At 48.9% G+C, this 17,647-nt stretch overlaps 1 protein-coding gene and 1 long non-coding RNA gene across 3 annotated transcripts in view; one reads left to right on the top strand and one right to left on the bottom strand.

Annotated features, from left to right (window-relative positions):
• The window catches only part of tbc1d30 (TBC1 domain family, member 30), a 109,653-nt gene that overhangs the window by 6,864 nt on the left and 85,142 nt on the right, over nt 1–17,647 (top strand). The window lies entirely within an intron of this gene.
• Nucleotides 1–17,647, bottom strand: part of LOC119954905 — a 35,668-nt gene that overhangs the window by 4,158 nt on the left and 13,863 nt on the right. Inside the window, exons 2-3 of the long non-coding RNA XR_005458335.1 lie at nt 6,592–6,787; nt 2,895–3,019 (exon numbers count right to left, since the gene is read on the bottom strand). This is a non-coding gene — a long non-coding RNA (uncharacterized LOC119954905). The remainder of the gene's footprint in view (nt 1–2,894; nt 3,020–6,591; nt 6,788–17,647) is intronic.

Genomic DNA, 17,647 nt, shown 5'->3' with positions numbered 1-17,647 from the left:
ACTTCAGTAGGCAGTAGAAAGGGAACTGTAAATGTGCAACAAATTGCAGTCGTTCCAACTGGGAAATTGCAACAAATAGAATAAGCCTAAGCATTAAGGAGAGGCAGTGGCATTGTTGCTGAGCTAGTAATCTAGAGAACCAGAGTCATGCTCTGGGGACCCGGAAAAACTGTGAACCTTACCTGGTCTGGCCTACTTGTGACTCCAGAACGACAGCAATGTGGTTGACTCTTAAATGCCCTCAGGGGGTGGGCATTAAATGCTGGCCCAGCCAGTGATGCCCATATCCCATGAATGAGTTTCTAAAAAAAAAAATTCACTTGAACCTTAGCCATTTATAACATTTATTAATGGGAATGTATTGTGAGCCAAATGTTTAAGAGGTGATGAAAGGAGAGAGAAAAAGGTTAACAATATTTTACTTATTCCTAGCCAGGCCCAGATGGCAGTTACTATTTAGGAATGTAATGTAATGAATTCTGTTGCTAAAATAATACATGATTGCTGTATTACATCATCAGGAGCATATACTTAATTAAAGTGGAAAAATATTAGGAAAAATATTCTGATTTGTGCATTAAGCTAAATATTTTATGGGAAAAAAGATAATTCCATTTATGTGGATCCTGTCAATGTCAATGACCTATATTAAAAGACTTTCCATAGAGGGCGTCCTTTTGACTTTGTGGGATAGTGTGAAACAGCCTGTTTTACTTCTCCCAATTTCATGGAAATAAAAACTAAGAGAGGTGTTAAATGGGTGGTCAGGCTGATAATTGTGCAAGGTAAATTATCATCCAAAGTAAAATGATCCCTACTGACTTTTATAATGCAGCAACTGTCAGGAATATAGACATGGGCACCATTCTTTCCTAGCAACTTGCACAAAAAGTAATGGGTTGGGCGAGTAGTTAATTTGATTATGGGGGAAATGTTGCAAAGGACACCAGATGGACTCTTCCTCCTCCAGTGGGAGTGCTGTGGGATCTTTAACCACCCAGTGTAAAAAACATGTTGGAAGGCTTAGGAAGGTTGCAGTAAATATTACATATGAGGATTTCCTTAAAAAAAGAGAGGTGACTATTAATTATGAACATAGAACATACAGTGCAGAAGGAGGCCACTCGGCCCATCGAGTCTGTACCGACCCACCCAAACCCTCACTTCCGTCCAATGCCCGTAACCCAATTGTCCCTCCTAACCTTTTTGGTCATGAAGGGCAATTTTATCATGGCCAATCCACCTGACCCGCACGTCTTTGGACTGTGGGAGGAAACCGGAGCACCCGGAGGAAACCCACGCAGACACGGGGAGAACGTGCAGACTCCCCACAGACAGTGACCCAGTGGGGAATCGAACCTGGGATCCTGGCGCTGTGAAGCCACAGTGCTATCCACTTGTGCTACTGTGCTGCCCTAAGGGACTATTAATTATTTATAATGTCTACCCAGTTGATATATCTTGAGACCAGTCTTTGCATTTTCAGAGATTGTAAACTTGAAATTTGCAATTCTGGAAGAAAGACTTTCTATTAAAAATGCACACCCACTGATTTTAAGTAAGGGGTTTCCAAGAAAAGCACCTGTTAACAGGTTTGAGTATATTGCTGTTTTTCATTCCAGTTATTAAAACATACAACATGCTTTGGACTCCTCAGAGAAATGCTCAGATTTAAGGCAATTTTGGAATGGAACAGGTCAGGTTCCCAATGGCATATTCAAAGTTTACTGAAATATAATAAGGGTTTCATTTCACTATATCAGGTGAATTATGGTATTAAGGTTCAAGTTGTAAACATTAAAAATAAGAGGCAGGTTTTAAAAACTCACTTTCAGCTGAATACTAGTTCAGGGACCTTTTAATGTTGGAAGATAGCCAAGCCAATTCTAAAAACAAACATAGAAATGAGGTGTGCAGCAGCTTTATGTATTTGGGCTGAAATAAGAGGTTGGTTTGTTTGCACAGTGAGCTATTAGCTTGGGCAAATCATTTTGGTCAGTGAAGGGGAAAGAGGAAGAAAGCGATTGGACGGAAACTGCTACTTTATGGGGGCAGTGGGAAAAAACTGGTTTGAGTCTATTTTATAGCATCAAATGGAACTTCAGAAAAAGTAAAATGGAAGTAGATTACTTCTGAGCCAGGAATTTTTGTTTACGTTGGAGGTGGACCTAAATAAATTACATTTGCTGCCTTTGTGATTTAGGAGACTCTTGATAAAATCTTTGGATTTATATCCTGGTTACCACAGCAACTAGTTGATCCTGGTTATGGTCATATTGTCTTAAGTTAACTAGAAAAACGTTTACCTTTTGCAGTTTTTCTGGCTTTATGGATAGAATATTCATCCATCTGCATAAGCCATACAGGAAAGTAAGACAGATTTTCAATTCTTGTTCCTGAAGGAAAGATGATTCCTAAAGGAGAATTAAAGTTCACATAAGTCAGATTATGTTGCTAAGAAAAAAAAATGGATGAGACATGAATGTATATTGATTTGAATTCCCAATCAGAGAGACATTGGAGCTGGTGTTCAGTTGGTTATTCATGTGGGGTAATGTCAGCATTAATTGGCCATCTCTATTTGCCCTTGAGAAGCTGATGCTGAGCAGCATATATGGACCTGTTAGTGTAGTTACGAGTCAACCATATTGGTGTAGGTCTGGATACACATATAGACCACAGCAGATGAGGATGCCACATTTGCTTCCCTCACATTAGTGAACCAGATAGGCTTTTGCAACAATCCAATAGTGTCATGTTACCAGATTATTATTCCATATTTTATTCAATTAATTGAATTTAAATTACCCCAGTGCTGGAACTTGAACTCCTGTTTCCCATTTGTTTGTTCAAGTGCAATAATGTCACCACTATGCTATTATACTGCAGCTCACCTTGAAGTGTAAATCAGTTCTGATTTGCTTTGCACTGCTTTAAGACGCCTGCATTTCAAGGAAAAATAACAGTTCCCGAATCGTTTGCACCACGGTAGGAGTGACAGATCGGGGGCAAGCCAAATCTAGAGGGAGAAAAATAGTTAAGAGAGTGTCACAATTGGGAACAAACGGGGAAACAAACATTTAGAAAGAAATAAAAACAGAAAATGCTGGAAATACTCAGCAAATCTGCAGCATCTGTGAAGATAGAAGGTTAATGTTTCAGGAATGTGTCCTTTCATCAGAATCTCTGTTAACAGTGTTTAAACAGAGAATTGTTCTGCTGTGTCACTTTGTAGATCCATTCAATAGATTAGTACTACAATATGCCCGCTAGAAGGCATAATCTGTATCGTCTCTTTGCTGCATTGCAGTCACAGACGAAGACACTGCTCATCATTAACCTCCCTGTATTAACACAGAGCCTGAGAAGAGATATTTCCACAGTCAATTCCATGTAGGTTGTCAAGGTCTTGCAGAAAATGTTGGAGCCATCTTGGCAGGTACAGCAAAGAAAACAATGCTGTCTCCTGATTACCATTGCATGCCCTCTTCAATGCAACACCACGCATTGTGAATATCTAGTTCATGGTTCATTAAAAATTTTAGATGTAGCTTTTTTAGCTCTGGGAAGATTAAAGTTGGAAGGTAAGGTAAACAAAATACTGGGTGTTAGAGATTGCCGACACAGCTCAAGGAATGGCTGATTGTAGCAATCCAGGAGACACGAAGATGAAGCTTTAAATAAATTTATTCCAAACTCAAAAGTAAAGCCGCACCCGCTGTATACAACACAAGTGTCCCAGCTAACAGAACTTCCGGTCTGGGATGGCATTTAAAAGGCTTGGTAACGGGTTCCAGCTGGGTGGGCCTCCGCTCACTACCATGGGATCTTGTACTCCACGACCCCGATTGGCCTCGTGAGGATTTTCACACACCCCCACTTCCCCAAGTCCAGATCCTCCCCCTCACTCCCACAATGATGAGGCCTCCTTTGCCTCTTTACACACAGCCTTGAATCCATCGTCAGTGGAGTTGGATCCGTAGGCATGAAGCGGATGGGGAATGGTCACTTCCAAGCCAAGTTTCAAATGGCCATCGATGGGGGCTCTTCCTCGATGGTACTTCCAGCTGCGGTTCAGTCACCTCAGTCTCCATTTGAAATGAAATGAAAGTGCTTATTGTCACGAGTAGGCTTCAATGAAGTTACTGTGAAAAGCCCCTAGTCGCCACATTCCGGCGCCTGTTCGGGGAGGCTGTTATGGGAGTTTCTGAGTCCGTGTCTTGGGTTTAACATGGGTTGAGTCCCCTGCCTGGGGGTAGGTTCCAAGGACGTTGAGGGTGTTGCTCTGCCCGGGGTAGTTTCTGCAGTTGAGTGTTCTCTGCTCCACTTGTTTTTTTAACCGTCTTCTTCCTGGTCTTGACATTGTATTACACAATGCCGGTCTTTTCCACCACAACTCCTGGGATCCAAGGGGATCCATCTCTGAAATTATGAACATAGATGATATCTCCCAGCCTGAAGGTGCTATTGGGTATCGTAATTTTTGTTCTGGGCCTCTTGTTTTGACTGGCGCAAGTGTTGGCCATCAGCAGTTCTGCTGGAGATACCCCCATTGTAGTATGCGGCATGGTCCTATAATCGAAGGGAAACCGAGCCAATTTGATGTCAAGTGAGCTGGAGGTCTGTTTCTTCATGCTGCTTTTAAATGTTTGGACTGCCCATTCAGCCACGCCATTAGAAGATGGGTTGTATGGCGTCTTTTGGATGTGTTTCGTCCCATTTGATTTTGTGAACACCTGGAACTCTCTGTTGGTGAAGGGGGTACTATTGTCGGACACGAGGACCTCATGGTTAAAAAATAACTGCCGGAGTTTCTCTATGGTGGTGTTGGAAGTCATGGTGGACATCCGATAAATGGCCATCAATTTAAACTTGACGACTACGAAGATTAAAATCATTGAGCCCCATAAACAGCCCAGCGAAGTCCGTGTGTACCTGTACCCAAGATCTACCTGGCCATTCCCACGGTGTACCACGGCTGATGGTGGGAGCTTCTGATTTTCCTGACACGGCGGGCACTATTTTACCAAATTTTCAATATCAAAGTCAAACGTACGCCACCAGATGTAACTCCTTGTGAGTATCTTCATTTTGGAGATCCCTGGGTGACCATTATGTAACCCCTTCAACATCAGTGCTGGACTGGGTGAGGGATAACCACTTGGCTCCCCACAGGATGATGCTATCTTCCATGCTGAATTCTTGGTGTTTAGATAGGAAGGGCTTTAGGTCCTCTGTAGGGTGTCCTTGAACTTCACTGCTGAAGATCACATGGCGTAGGTTTGCCAGCGTGGAGTCCTTCTTGGTCATTGTCTGGATTTGCTCGTCAGATATAGGCAGGGTATCCATAAAATTTGAAGTCATGCCAACTTTGTCCATTACTGGTGGGGGACGAGCTTGTGGGCAACGGTAGGCAACTCAGGATGTCAGCATTGGCTATGTGCATTCCTGGACAGTCTTTGAAGAAGTACGCATAAGCCACCACAATAGTGCCTGGCCTTGGGTTCGAGCTGAGGCGATGGGAGGGATTGATTGTCCTCTTTAAAAAGATTTGATGTTATATCTATATATATATATATATATATATATATCACGGCAAGGTCCTCTCTTTCGATTTGCACATTGCGGCGTTCCACATCTGCCAGGGTTCCTGATGTGTATGCACTCGGTCACTCGGTGTCATTGATGGGGGAGAACAGTCCCTACTCCGTACAGAGAGGAGTCGCATGCTAGTACTGGGATCGTACTGTGCCAAGATGTTGGATGATAGCAGCTATTGCTTCACTTTTGTGAATACTTCATCCTGAGGTACTTGTCATGACTACTTCTGATTCTTCTTCAACAATGCATACAGGGGTGTCAATAAGGTGCCTACGTTGGGGATAAATATCCCAGACTAGTTGATGAGACATAGCAACGATTTGAATTCCGTTGTGTTTCGCAGCCTCGGTGCCCCTTTTTATGGCCTTTACTTTGTCTTCTCCATGATGCAGGCCGTCCCTATCGATGTGGTATCTGAGGTATGTTACCTTGCTCACCTGAAACGCGCACTTTTCCCGCTTGAGGTGGCTGCTTCCATCGGAGAATTGCCACAAGACTTCCTCCCAGTTTGCCAGATGTTTAACCCCGGAATACCTGGTCTGGGTCTGGGATGGCATTTAAAGGAATCGGTAATGAGTCCCCGCTGTGTGGCCTCCACTCATTACCATGGGAACCCGTACTTCACGAGCCCCATAAGGAGACCGACGAGTGATTTCTCATCACACTGATCAATAGGTGAACCATATTTGTTTAACTAAATCAGAATAGAAGAGATAGAACTATAATGCAGCAGGTGAGCTTACTTAGCTAAAGAGTTGGAGACGTGATGTTTGCGATGCTTACAGTAATAGCATTCCAGACAGATGTTTTTTGGTTGGGAGGCAGAGCTAAATTAAATTAAAAGCATTCAGTGGATCTTAAAAAGTTGCAAAACCCATCTACATCATCAGATTAAAGAACAAATTATAAAGAGGGATAATTAACCTAAAAGTTGGTTTAAGGACATCCCGGAGCAGGCTACCTTTCAATTTATCTGTGAGATGTACTTACGATTTAGACCTCGTCTGACTTGCACCTCATTGAGAAAGGATGGCCAAAGTAATCTGTATTGTAAGCAGAGTAAAATAACGAACTTCATCATTGACCATATGGAATGTAGGTGCGGCAAGAGCACTTCAGCTGGTCCCACACCACAACCCTGAACTTCTTTTACCTTCAGGTGCTTATCCAAAACCTGCAATTGAATCTAAAATAAAAACAGAAAATGCTGGATAAACTCATCAGGTCTGGCAGCGACTTTGGAGAGAGAGAAGCAGATGTAACAGTTTCAAGTCCATATTGTGATGATATGAATTAGGCAAGTTGGTACATAATGTTATGCATGATCTCCAACCATTAGGTGGCAGTGTAAACCCACCACGTGACCCTGTGGCTGGGGAGTTGGGAGTAGGTTGTGCTGGAGGATAGACGTATTTTGCAATAGTTCTACAATAGTTAATTATTGCATGTACTTTATTATTTTATTTATTCTAGCTATCTTATCATACAGTTGTTCCATAATAAATTATTTAAACTAGATAGTGTGTCATTCATCATTCACTTGGCCAGACTACAGAACATGACATGGTACCAGGGTAGATGATTTACTAAGAACTTGAAGATTCTGTACAAAAAACCCGAACCACTAAAGATAACTTTGAAGGATAAGGAAGAAAACGCATCTTTGTTACTAACCTTGCTACTGGCATCTGGTGCTCAACACGTGGTAAAATTTTGAAGCCTGGGGTGAAAGCATCAAGGCACCACAATAGTTTTGGATTACTGGTAATGTAGCCGAGAATTGGAGGGCGTTTAAGCAACCGTTTAAACTGTATATTGCAGCGCTTGGTCTGCAGTCACAGCGCGATGAGAGGAGTATCACGTTGCTGTTCAGTGTAGCAGGTCCCCAAGCAATTGAAATTTCAACACTTTTGTCTTTGAAAACGAGGCTGACAGCAAAAGCTTTAAAGAAGTGCTTAAACAATTTGACCGGCATTGCTCCCTTAAAATAAATGAGACCCTTGAGTGTTATTTATTCTATACGCCCACCCAGAATGTGGGAGAGGCATTCGATAGCTTCCTCACTGACTTGTGATTGAAGGCACAGTTGTGCAACTTCTGCACTCTCCAGTTGTCAATGATACGCGATCAGATAGGTATCCAATGATAAAGTGCGCGAGCGCCTTCTGCGGAAAACAATCTGCAACTTGAAAATGCGATTCAAGCCGCTCCCTCCAACGAGGTATATCACGAGCCCTGTGGTGGCGGCTACCCTCAAAATTTGGGGGCAATGGAGACGGCATAGTGGGGAGGTGGGGGGCTTAATGGTGTCCCTGATACGGGGGAAACCACAGGTTTGTTCCAGGGAGCATCGATGGTGTGTTTCTTGGCTGGCATAGGGTACGTATTAGGAGGTTGAGGGACCTGTTTGTGGATGGGAGGTTCGCGAGCTTGGGGGAGTTAGAGGGCAAGTTTGGGCTCCCCCCGGGGAACATGTTTAGGTACATGCAGGTTAGGGCGTTTGGCAGGCGGCAGGTGGAGGGGTTCACTCTGCTGCCCCCACGTGGGGTACGGGACAGGGTGCTCTCGGGGGTGTGGGTTGGAGGGGGGAGGGTCTCGGACGTGTACCATGTCATGCAGCAGGTGGATGAGGCCTCGGTGGAGGAGCTGAAGGGTAAATGGGAAGAGGAGCTGGATGAGGAGATTGAGGAGGGGACGTGGGCGGATGCCCTGGAAAGAGTGAATTCCTCCCTTCCTGTGCAAGGCTTAGCCTCATACAGTTCAAGGTGCTGCATAGGGCCCACATGACCGGGACGAGGATGAGTAGGTTTTTCGGGGGCGAAGACAGGTGTGCTAGGTGCTCGGGGAGCCCAGCGAACCACGCCCATATGTTTTGGGCATGCCCAGCGAGAGTGGTAGGATCCAGGGTCAAGCCAGGCTGGGGACTCACAATTTTTGGGGTTGCAGTGGAGCCGGGAGTGCAGGAGGCGAAAGAGGCTGGTGTTCTGGCCTTTGCGTCCCTAGTAGCCCGGCGGAGGATTTTGCTTCAATGGAAGGATGCGAGGCCCCCAAGCGTGGAGGCCTGGATCAATGATATGGCGGGGTTCATTAAATTGGAGAAGGTGAAATTTGCCCTGAGGGGATCAGTACAGGGGTTCTTTAGGCGGTGGCAGCCTTTCCTGGACTTCCTGGCAGAACAGTAAGAAAATAGGCCGGCAGCAGCAGCAACCCAGGGGGGGAAGAGGGGGGGGGAGGGAGGAGAGGGGAGAGGGGGAGGGGAGGGGGGGAGGGGGGGGGGAGGGGGGGAGGGGGGGAGAGGGGAGAGTGAGGGGGGAGAGGGGAAAGGGAGGGGAGAGCGGGGGAGAGGGGGAGGGGAGAGAGCGGGGGAGGGGAGACGGGGGGAGGGGAGAGGAGGGAGGGGGAGGGCAGAGGGAAGGGGAGACGGGGAGGGGGAGAGGGTGAAGGGGGGGGAGAGGGGGGGAGAGAGGAGGAGGAGAGAGGGGGGGGAGAGGGGGGGAGAGAGGAGGAGGAGAGAGAGGGGGGAGAGAGAGGGGGGAGAGAGAGGAGGGGGGGAGAGAGAGGAAGGGGGAGAGAGAGGAAGGGGGAGAGAGAGCGGGGGGAAAGAGAGAGGGGGAGAGAGAGGGGGGAGAGGGGAGGGAAAGAAAATGCGATTCAAATATGTCACGTCAGTGAGCTTGCTGCAAAGCAGCTCAACACGTTGAATCTCAGGCATTTTGTCATGAAGGCAGAAGAGGCAGCAGATTCCTTTCGTGTGGTGATGCAGCTGAATAAGAAACGTGCTACCAGTGCGGGCGGCTATTTTGAGCGGCCGACCCGATCCTCCATTTAATGTCTGCGATATGGCAGACGGCATTTGCCACGGCTATGTCCTGCTGCTTATGGAAAAACATATGCCATCTATAATGGCAGGAGTCATTTTGCAAGGAGAACGCCTGAGCATCAGCGCTATTGAAGTTGGGAGTAAGTCGTGCTGGAGGATAGATGTATTTTGCTGTAGTTCTACAGTGGTTAATTAGTATTAATATTTTATTATTTTATTTATCTTAGTTATCTCATCACGTAATCGTTCCATAATAAATTATTTAAAAGACTTCCAGTTGCGGTGATGCGGAGCTAAGCCGCACGTTCGGCAGCTCCGCTATTAAAGGACTTTCGGGCCTATTTTAGGGCCCCAAACGGCGCTGTTTCGACGATTCCCGGTGGGGGAAGGTGTCTGGAGGAGCATTCCCTGAAATTTATGGTGCTCACCCGGAGTGGGGCAAAGGAAAAGGCGGCAGCAGCTCCCCAGCAAAAGCGGGGGAAGGAGGACAAAATGGCGGCCGGCGGAGCACCCGAGGATTGGTGGAAGTGGGCGCAGGAGCAGCAAGCTGCTCTTCTGCGCTGTTTTGCGGAGCTGAAGGCTGAGTTGCTGGACTCCCTGAATGCGACTACCAACAAGCTGCTTGAGACCCAGACAGCCCAGGGAGTGGCCATTCAGGAGTTGCAGCAGCAGGCCGCTGAGCGAGAGGAGGAGGCCGTGTTCCTCGTGGGGAAGGTGGAGTTGCACGAGGCACTTCACAAAAAGTGACAAGACCGCTTGGAGGAGCTGGACTTTCGCACGAGGCGAAAGAATTTGAGGATCCTGGGCCTGGCGGAGGGGCTGGAGGGGTTGGATCTTCCGTCTTATGTGACCACGATGCTGAGCTCGTTGATGGGAGCGGGGTCCTTCCATTTGCCCCTGGAGCTTGAGGGAGCCCACAGAGTGCTGGCCAGGAGGCCCAAGACGAATGAACCCCCGCGGGCGGTGCTGGTGCAGTTCCATTGATTCAGTGACCGGGAGTGTGCTGCGCTGGGCCAAGAAGGAGAGGAGCAGCAAGTGGGAGAATTCGGTAGTGCGAATCTACCAGGACTGGAGTGCGGAGGTGGCTAAGCGGCGGGCTGGGTTTAACCGGACGAAGGTGGTGCTGCATGCCAAGCAGGTCAAATTTGGAATGTTGCAGCCTGCGCATCTGTGGGTGACATATAAGGACCGGCACCACTACTTTGAGTCCCCGGAGGAGGCGTGGGCCTTTGTACAGGCGGAGAAGCTGGACTCGAACTAGGGTCTGGGGGCTGCGGGGTCCGGTGCACTACGGTTGTTGCTGTTTTTGCTGTTGCTGTTTTTGTAATTTTGACATGTGTTTTTTATGCTGGTTTTTGCTCTGTTTTCGGGTGGGCCTGTTGGGTATGGTTTTGTGTTATGTGGGGAATGTTGGGGGTTTGGTTTTTATTTTCTCTTCTGTACGGGGCTGGGGGATGGGGTGGAGCTGGAATTTGGGGAGCTGCGTCAGAAGGGTGGGGTGGGGCAGTGCGAAAGCGCGGTCTTTCCTCTGGTTTTCCACGCTGCGGGGCGGGGGGGGGGGGGGTGGAACTGGTGGTGGGAGCGTGGCCTCTACTGTTTTTTTCCCGCGCTGAAGTGGTGCCAAGGAAGTGTGGCAGGAGGGGAGATGACCCCATGTTGGGAGGTGCCGAGTTTTGGCGGGAGTTGCCGAGGTCAGCAGAAGTCAGCTGACTCACGGAAGTACCATGGAGGGTGCGTCGTGGCTAGGAGGGGTCCTAGCGGGGGGGTGGGGCGTGGGGTGGGGGGGGGGGTGAATACCGGGTTGCTGCTGGAAGGGCTGGGAGAGAGCTGGTGTGAGCCGGGGGGGTAGAGGGGAGGCGGTTTCGTCATAGGGGACGGGTCGGGCAGGGTGTGCTGGCCTGGGGCGAGCAGTCGATGAGCTATGGCTAGTCGGAGGGGGAGGGGGGCAGGGTGCCCTCTGATCACCTGGAATGTGAGGGGGCTGAATGTGCCGGTTAAGAGGGCTAGGGTATTCTCTCATTTAAAGGGGCTGCAGGCGGACGTGGCTATGCTCCAGGAGACCCACTTGAAGGTGGCGGACCAGGTTCGTCTGAGGAAGGGGTGGGTGGGGCAGGTTTTCCAATCAGGATTAGACGCAAAGAACCGGGGGGGTGGCGATTCTGGTGGGGAAGAGGGTGGCGTTCAAGGAGTCTGAGGTGGTGGCGGACAAGGAGGGCAGATTTGTTATGGTGAAGGGTAGGCTGCAGGGAGAGAAGGTGGTGCTGGTTAATGTGTATGCCACGAATTGGGATGATGCTGGCTTTATGAGGTGCATGTTGGGCCGCATTCCAGACCTGGAGGCAGGGGGCCTGATCATTGGGGGAGACTTTAACACGGTGCTGGATCCCCCACTAGACCGGTCCAGTTCAAGGACGGGTAGGAGACCGGCGGCGGCCAAGGTGCTGATGGGGTTTATGGACCAGATGGGAGGGGTGGATCCCTGGAGGTTTGGGAGACCGAGAGCGCGGGAGTATTCCTTTTTCTCTCATGTCCATAGGGTTTACTCCCGAATAGATTTTTTTGTCCTGAGCAGGGGATTGATCCCAAAGGTGCAGGATGCCGAGTACTCGGCCATAGCAATCTCAGACCATGCTCTGTACTGGGTCGATCTGGAGATGGGAGAGGCACGGGACCAGCGCCCGCTGTGGCGCCTGGATGTGGGGATGCTGGCTGATGAGGAGGTGTGTAGGAGGGTCCGGGAAAGTATTGAGGGGTATCTTGAGACCAACGACACGGGGGAGGTCCGGGTGGGGATGGTCTGGGAGGCTCTGAAAGCAGTGATCCGGGGGGAGCTGATTTCCATCCGGGCCCATAGGGAAAGGACGGAGAGGGAGAGACTGGTGGGAGAGCTCCTGGATGTGGATAGGAGGTACGCGGAGGCCCCGGAGGAGGGGCTGCTGGGGGAACGGCGTAGTTTGCAGGCCAAGTTCGACTTGTTGACCACCAGAAAGGCGGAGACACAGTGGAGGAGGGTGCAAGGCGCGGTATATGAGTATGGGGAGAAGGCGAGCAGGATGTTGGCGCATCAGCTCCGCAGGCGAGATGCGGCTAGGGAAATTGGTGGAGTGACGGATAAGGGTGGGAATGTGGTGCAGAAGGGGGCAGAGGTGAATGGGGTCTTCAGGGACTTTTACGAGGAACTGTACCGGTCGGAGCCACCGGTGGGGGGGGATGGAGTGCTTCATGAACAGGCTACGTTTCCCAAAGGTGCAAGAGGACCTGGTGGAGGGGCTGGGGGCGCCGATAGAGTTGGAGGAGCTAGTCAGGGGGATTGGTCAAATGCAGTCAGGTAAGGTGCCGGGGCCGGATGGGTTCCCGGTGGAATTCTATAAAAAGTATGCAGATCTGGTGGGCCCCCTGTTGGTGCGAGCCTTCAATGAGGCATGGGAGGGGGGGGGGACTTTGCCCCCGACGATGTCACGGGCGCTGATCTCTCTGATCCTGAAGTGGGATAAGGACCCCTTGCAGTGTGGATCATACAGGCCAATCTCGCTCCTCAATGTGGATGCTAAGTTGCTGGCGAAGATCCTGGCCACCAGGATAGAGGACTGTGTGCCAGGGGCGATACACGAGGATCAGACAGGATTTGTCAAGGGAAGACAGCTTAACACGAATGTGCGGAGATTGTTAAATGTTATTATGATGCCGGCGGTTGAGGGGGAGGCGGAGATAGTGGTGGCGCTGGATGCAGAGAAGGTGTTTGATAGAGTTGAGTGGGGGTACCTGTGGGAGGTGCTGGAGCGGTTCGGATTCGGTGAGGCGTTCATCAAATGGGTGAGGTTGCTCCAAGAGGCCCCGATGGCGAGTGTAGTTACCAATGGAAGGAGATCAGAGTACTTCAGGCACTACCGTGGGACCAGGCAGGGGTGCCCCCTGTCCCCCTTGCTTTTTGCACTGGCGATAGAACCTTTGGCTTTGGCGCTGAGGGAGTCGGGGAGGTGGAGGGGCCTGGTGCGGGGTGGGGAAGAACATAGGGTATCCCTGTATGTGGACGACCTGCTGTTGTATGTGGCGGACCCTGAGGGAAAAATGCCGGGGGTGATGGAGCTGTTGGCTGAGTTTGGGAGCTTCTCGGGCTATAAGTTAAATCTGGGCAAGTGTGAGGTATTTGTAGTACACCCGGGTGATCAGGAGGAGGGAATTGGGAGGCTCCCGTTTAAGAGGGCAGTGAAGTGTTTCAGATACCTGGGGGTGCAGGTGGCCAGGAGTTTGGGGACTCTCCATAAGCTTAATTTTACCAGGCTTGTGGAGCAAATGGAGGAGGAATTTAAAAGGTGGGACATGGTGCCGCTATCGCTGGTGGGTAGAGTGCAGTCCGTCAAAATGACGGTCCTCCCGAGGTTCTTGTTCCTCTTTCAGTGTTTGCCCATATTTATCCCTAGGGCCTTTTTTAGGAGGGTGACTAGCAGCATCATGAGCTTTGTTTGGGCGCATGGGACCCCGAGGGTGAAGAGGGTCTTCTTGGAGCGGGGTAGAGATGGTGGAGGGCTGGCGTTACCCAATCTCTCGGGGTATTATTGGGCGGCCAATGTGTCGATGGTGCACAAGTGGGTGATGGAGCGGGAGGGGACAGCATGGAAACGGTTGGAGATGGCGTCTTGTGGTGGCACATGCCTGTGGGCCCTGGTAACGGCGCCGTGGCCGCTCCCTCCTACGAGGTGGCGGCTACCCTCAAGATTTGGGGGCAGTGGAGGCGACATAGGGGGGAAGTGGGGGGCTCGATGGAGGCTCTGCTAAGGGGGAACCATCGGTTCGTCCCGGGGAACATTGATGGGGGGTTCCAGGGTTGGCACAGAGCAGGCATCAGACAGCTGAGGGACCTGTTCATTGATGGGAGGTTTGCGAGCCTGGGAGAGTTGGAGGAGAAATTTGAGCTCCCCTCGGGGAACATGTTCAGGTATCTACAGGTAAAGATGTTTGCTAGGCGGCAGGTGGAGGGATTCCCTTTGCTTCCCGCGAGGGGGGTGAGCGACAGGGTGCTTTCGGGGGTTTGGGTCGGGGATGGGAAGATGTCTGATATCTACAAGGTAATGCAGGAGGTGGAGGAGGCGTCAGTAGAGGTGCTAAAGGCTAAGTGGGAGGGGGAACCGGGGGAACAGATCGAAGATGGGACGTGGGCTGATGCCCTGGAGAGGGTTAACTCTTCCTCCTCATGTGCGCGGCTTAGCCTCATCCAATTCAAGGTGCTGCACCGAGCCCACATGTCCGGGTCTAGGATGAGTAGGTTCTTTGGGGGTGAAGACAGGTGTGTCAGGTGTACGGGGAGTCCAGCGACCATGCCCATATGTTCTGGGCATGCCCGGCACTGGAAGAGTTCTGGAAGGGGGTGGCGAGGACGGTGTCGAGGGTGGTAGGATCCAGAGTCAAGCCAGGAAGGGGGGGGGGGGGGGGGGGGGGCGTTGACTATGTTTGCTTATTTAATTTTAATTTAATTTATTTCTGAGTTCTTTGGTTGTTTACTGGGTCTGTGAGGGGGGGGGGTGATACAGGCATTGATACGGTCTTGGGGGTGTTACAGTTATTAAGGTTATTTATTGTTGCTTTTCATTGTTTGTTGTTATATTTTCTGTAAAAAATTTCAATAAAAATTATTTTTTAAAAATAAATTATTTAAACTATATGTTCTGTGGTTCATCATTCACTTCAGCCAGTCTATAGAACATGACATGTGTGACCTTTCTACAGAACTAAATAGGGATTGAAATGTAATGGAGAGGGGTCGCGGCCGAATGGAAAGTCGGGATAGCTCAGAGCTCAGGAGAATTTGCCAAAGATGTTATGGAGATAAAACAAAGGAGGTGTTAGTGGCGCCATTAAGGACTGAGGAAGTGCTAATCGTGGCATAAAGCTGAGATAACAAAATGTGTTGATTGGTGAGCAAAGGCCAGTGTTTAGTGAAAGCAAAAGCGAACAAGGGACAGGTAACCCTGTGGGGGAGAGGGAGGATTTTATTGGGACAAGCCAAGGGAACCTAAAAACATAAAGGGGGATGTGAATTTACCTTTTACCCTTTCAAACATTGCATTTCACACCGTAACCATTTTCTGTGGAAGCAAATAAGTCTTTCCCCGTGTTGCCTTTGGATCTTTTGTCAATCACCTTCAATCTGTGACTTCTGGTTCTCAACGTTCTGCCAATAGGAACAATTTCTTATTCTGTCCATGATGTGGAGATGCCGGCGTTGGACTGGGGTGAGCACAGTAAGAAGTCTTACAACACCAGGTTAAAGTCCAACAGGTTTGTTTCAAACACGAGCTTTCGGAGCACGGCTCCGAAGAATTCAGATTCACCTGAAGAAGGAGCCGTGCTCCGAAAGCTCGTGTTTGAAACAAACCTGTTGGACTTTAACCTGGTGTTGTAAGACTTCTTATTCTGTCCAGACCGCTCATAATTTCCAACACCTTCAACAAATCTCCTCTCGCCCTCCAGGAATAAACCCCAGTCTCCAACCCCAGAAGCACAGAATCTTTATTGTGCAAAATGAGGCCATTTGGCCCATCGAGTCTGCACTGGCTCTCTGAAAGAGCAATCTACATGTACCTACTGCCCTACCTTACCTCTGTAACCTTGCACATTCTTTCTTTTCAGAAATCAAAATAATTCCCTTTTGAATACCTCGATCGACGTTGCTTCCCCCACTCTCGCAGGAACATTCTAGACTCTAACCATCCTCTGGGTGAAGATTTGTTACCACCTTTTGCCAATTATTTTGAATCTGTGCCCTCTAGCTCTTTTTTTAATAAACATTTTATTGAGGTATTTATGGTTTTATAACAACAGAAGAAACAGTGTGCATACAATTATAAACATAGTGTAAAAGCTGTCTTCCTCCCTCACAGGTCCCACCTTTTCTGTGCTTTGAACTCTTGATGCTCTCTTGAGCGGGAAGTTTCTAAATATTTACCTTGTAATGCTGCCTTAGGATTTTGAGTACTGCTATCAAGTCTCCTCTCAGCTTTCTTTTCTACAAAGAAAACAGTCCCAACCTCTCCAATTTATCCTCATAGCTACAGAGAGTAGACTGATAGGGCGGTAATTGACCGGGTTCGATTTGTCCTCCTTTTTGTATACAGGACATACCTGAGCAGCACGGTAGCACAGTTGGTTCACAGCTCCGGGGTCCCAGGTTCGATTCCCGGCTTGGGTCACTGTCTGTGTGGAGTCTGCACGTTCTCCCCGTGTGTGCATGGGTTTCCTCCGGGTGCTCCAATTTCCTCCCACAGTCCAAAGATGTGCGGGTTAGGTGGATTGGCTATGCTAAATTGCCCTTAGTGTCCAAAAAAAAGGTTCATTGGGGTTACTGGGGCAGCCTTCACTAAGGCCAAAGGAGATGGAATGGAGGAGGTGTGTGCTTGAGTGGGGTGCTCTTTCCAAGGGCCGGTGCAAACTCAATGGTGCTGCCGTGCTACCCAATGTTTTAGAAGTGCCAAGTGGATGACCCATCTCTGTCTCCCAGATGTTCCCAGCATCTCAGATGCCAGTCTTCAGCCAACCCCATATGATGTCAAGAATTTGCTGAAGGCACTGGATATTGCAACGGCTATGCCCTCTGACAGTATTTTGGAAATAGTACTTGTGCTCCAGAACTTGCCGTGCCCCTAGTCAAGCTGTCCCAGTACTGCCACAACAGTGGCATCAACCTGGCAATGTGGAAAGTTGCCCAGGTATGTCCCGTATACAAAAAGCAGGACAAATCCAACCCGGCCAAGTACCGCCCTATCAGTCTACTCTCAATCATTAGTAAAGTTATGGAAGTGCTATCAAACGGCCCTTACTAAACAATAACCTGCTTACTGATGCTGAGTTTGGGTTCTGCAGGGTCGCAGTAAGTTTAAGTCTTCCTTTTATTTAAGAATTGTTTAACTGAAATTGCAAAGCTAATTCTTGAATGTTAATATGGTTCATTCTGTGTTTAAATTCAAGTTTGTTTTGACATAAAAGGTGCCTATTGGTCACAGTCATCACTCCTGGGTGAAGTGGCTTAGAAACCTCATTGGTTTAGAAATTTAAAAATATGTAAGGGATTCGCTTCCGGTATCTTAACAAATGCTCGGGTCTGGTCTGATATCCTAACAAAATTGGGAACTTGTCCAGGATTAAAGAGTACTATTCCTAGTTTGATTTGGGATTATTAAAGTTAAATACAGTATGTGCGAGGAACTGGCACTTTTTCACGTGTTAAATTCT

The sequence above is a fragment of the Scyliorhinus canicula genome, chromosome 20 (genome assembly GCF_902713615.1).
Source record: "Scyliorhinus canicula chromosome 20, sScyCan1.1, whole genome shotgun sequence".
NCBI lineage: Eukaryota > Metazoa > Chordata > Chondrichthyes > Carcharhiniformes > Scyliorhinidae > Scyliorhinus > Scyliorhinus canicula.
The sequence above is the reverse complement of the archived record's forward strand: the minus strand, read 5'-3'. Positions and strand labels throughout refer to the sequence as shown.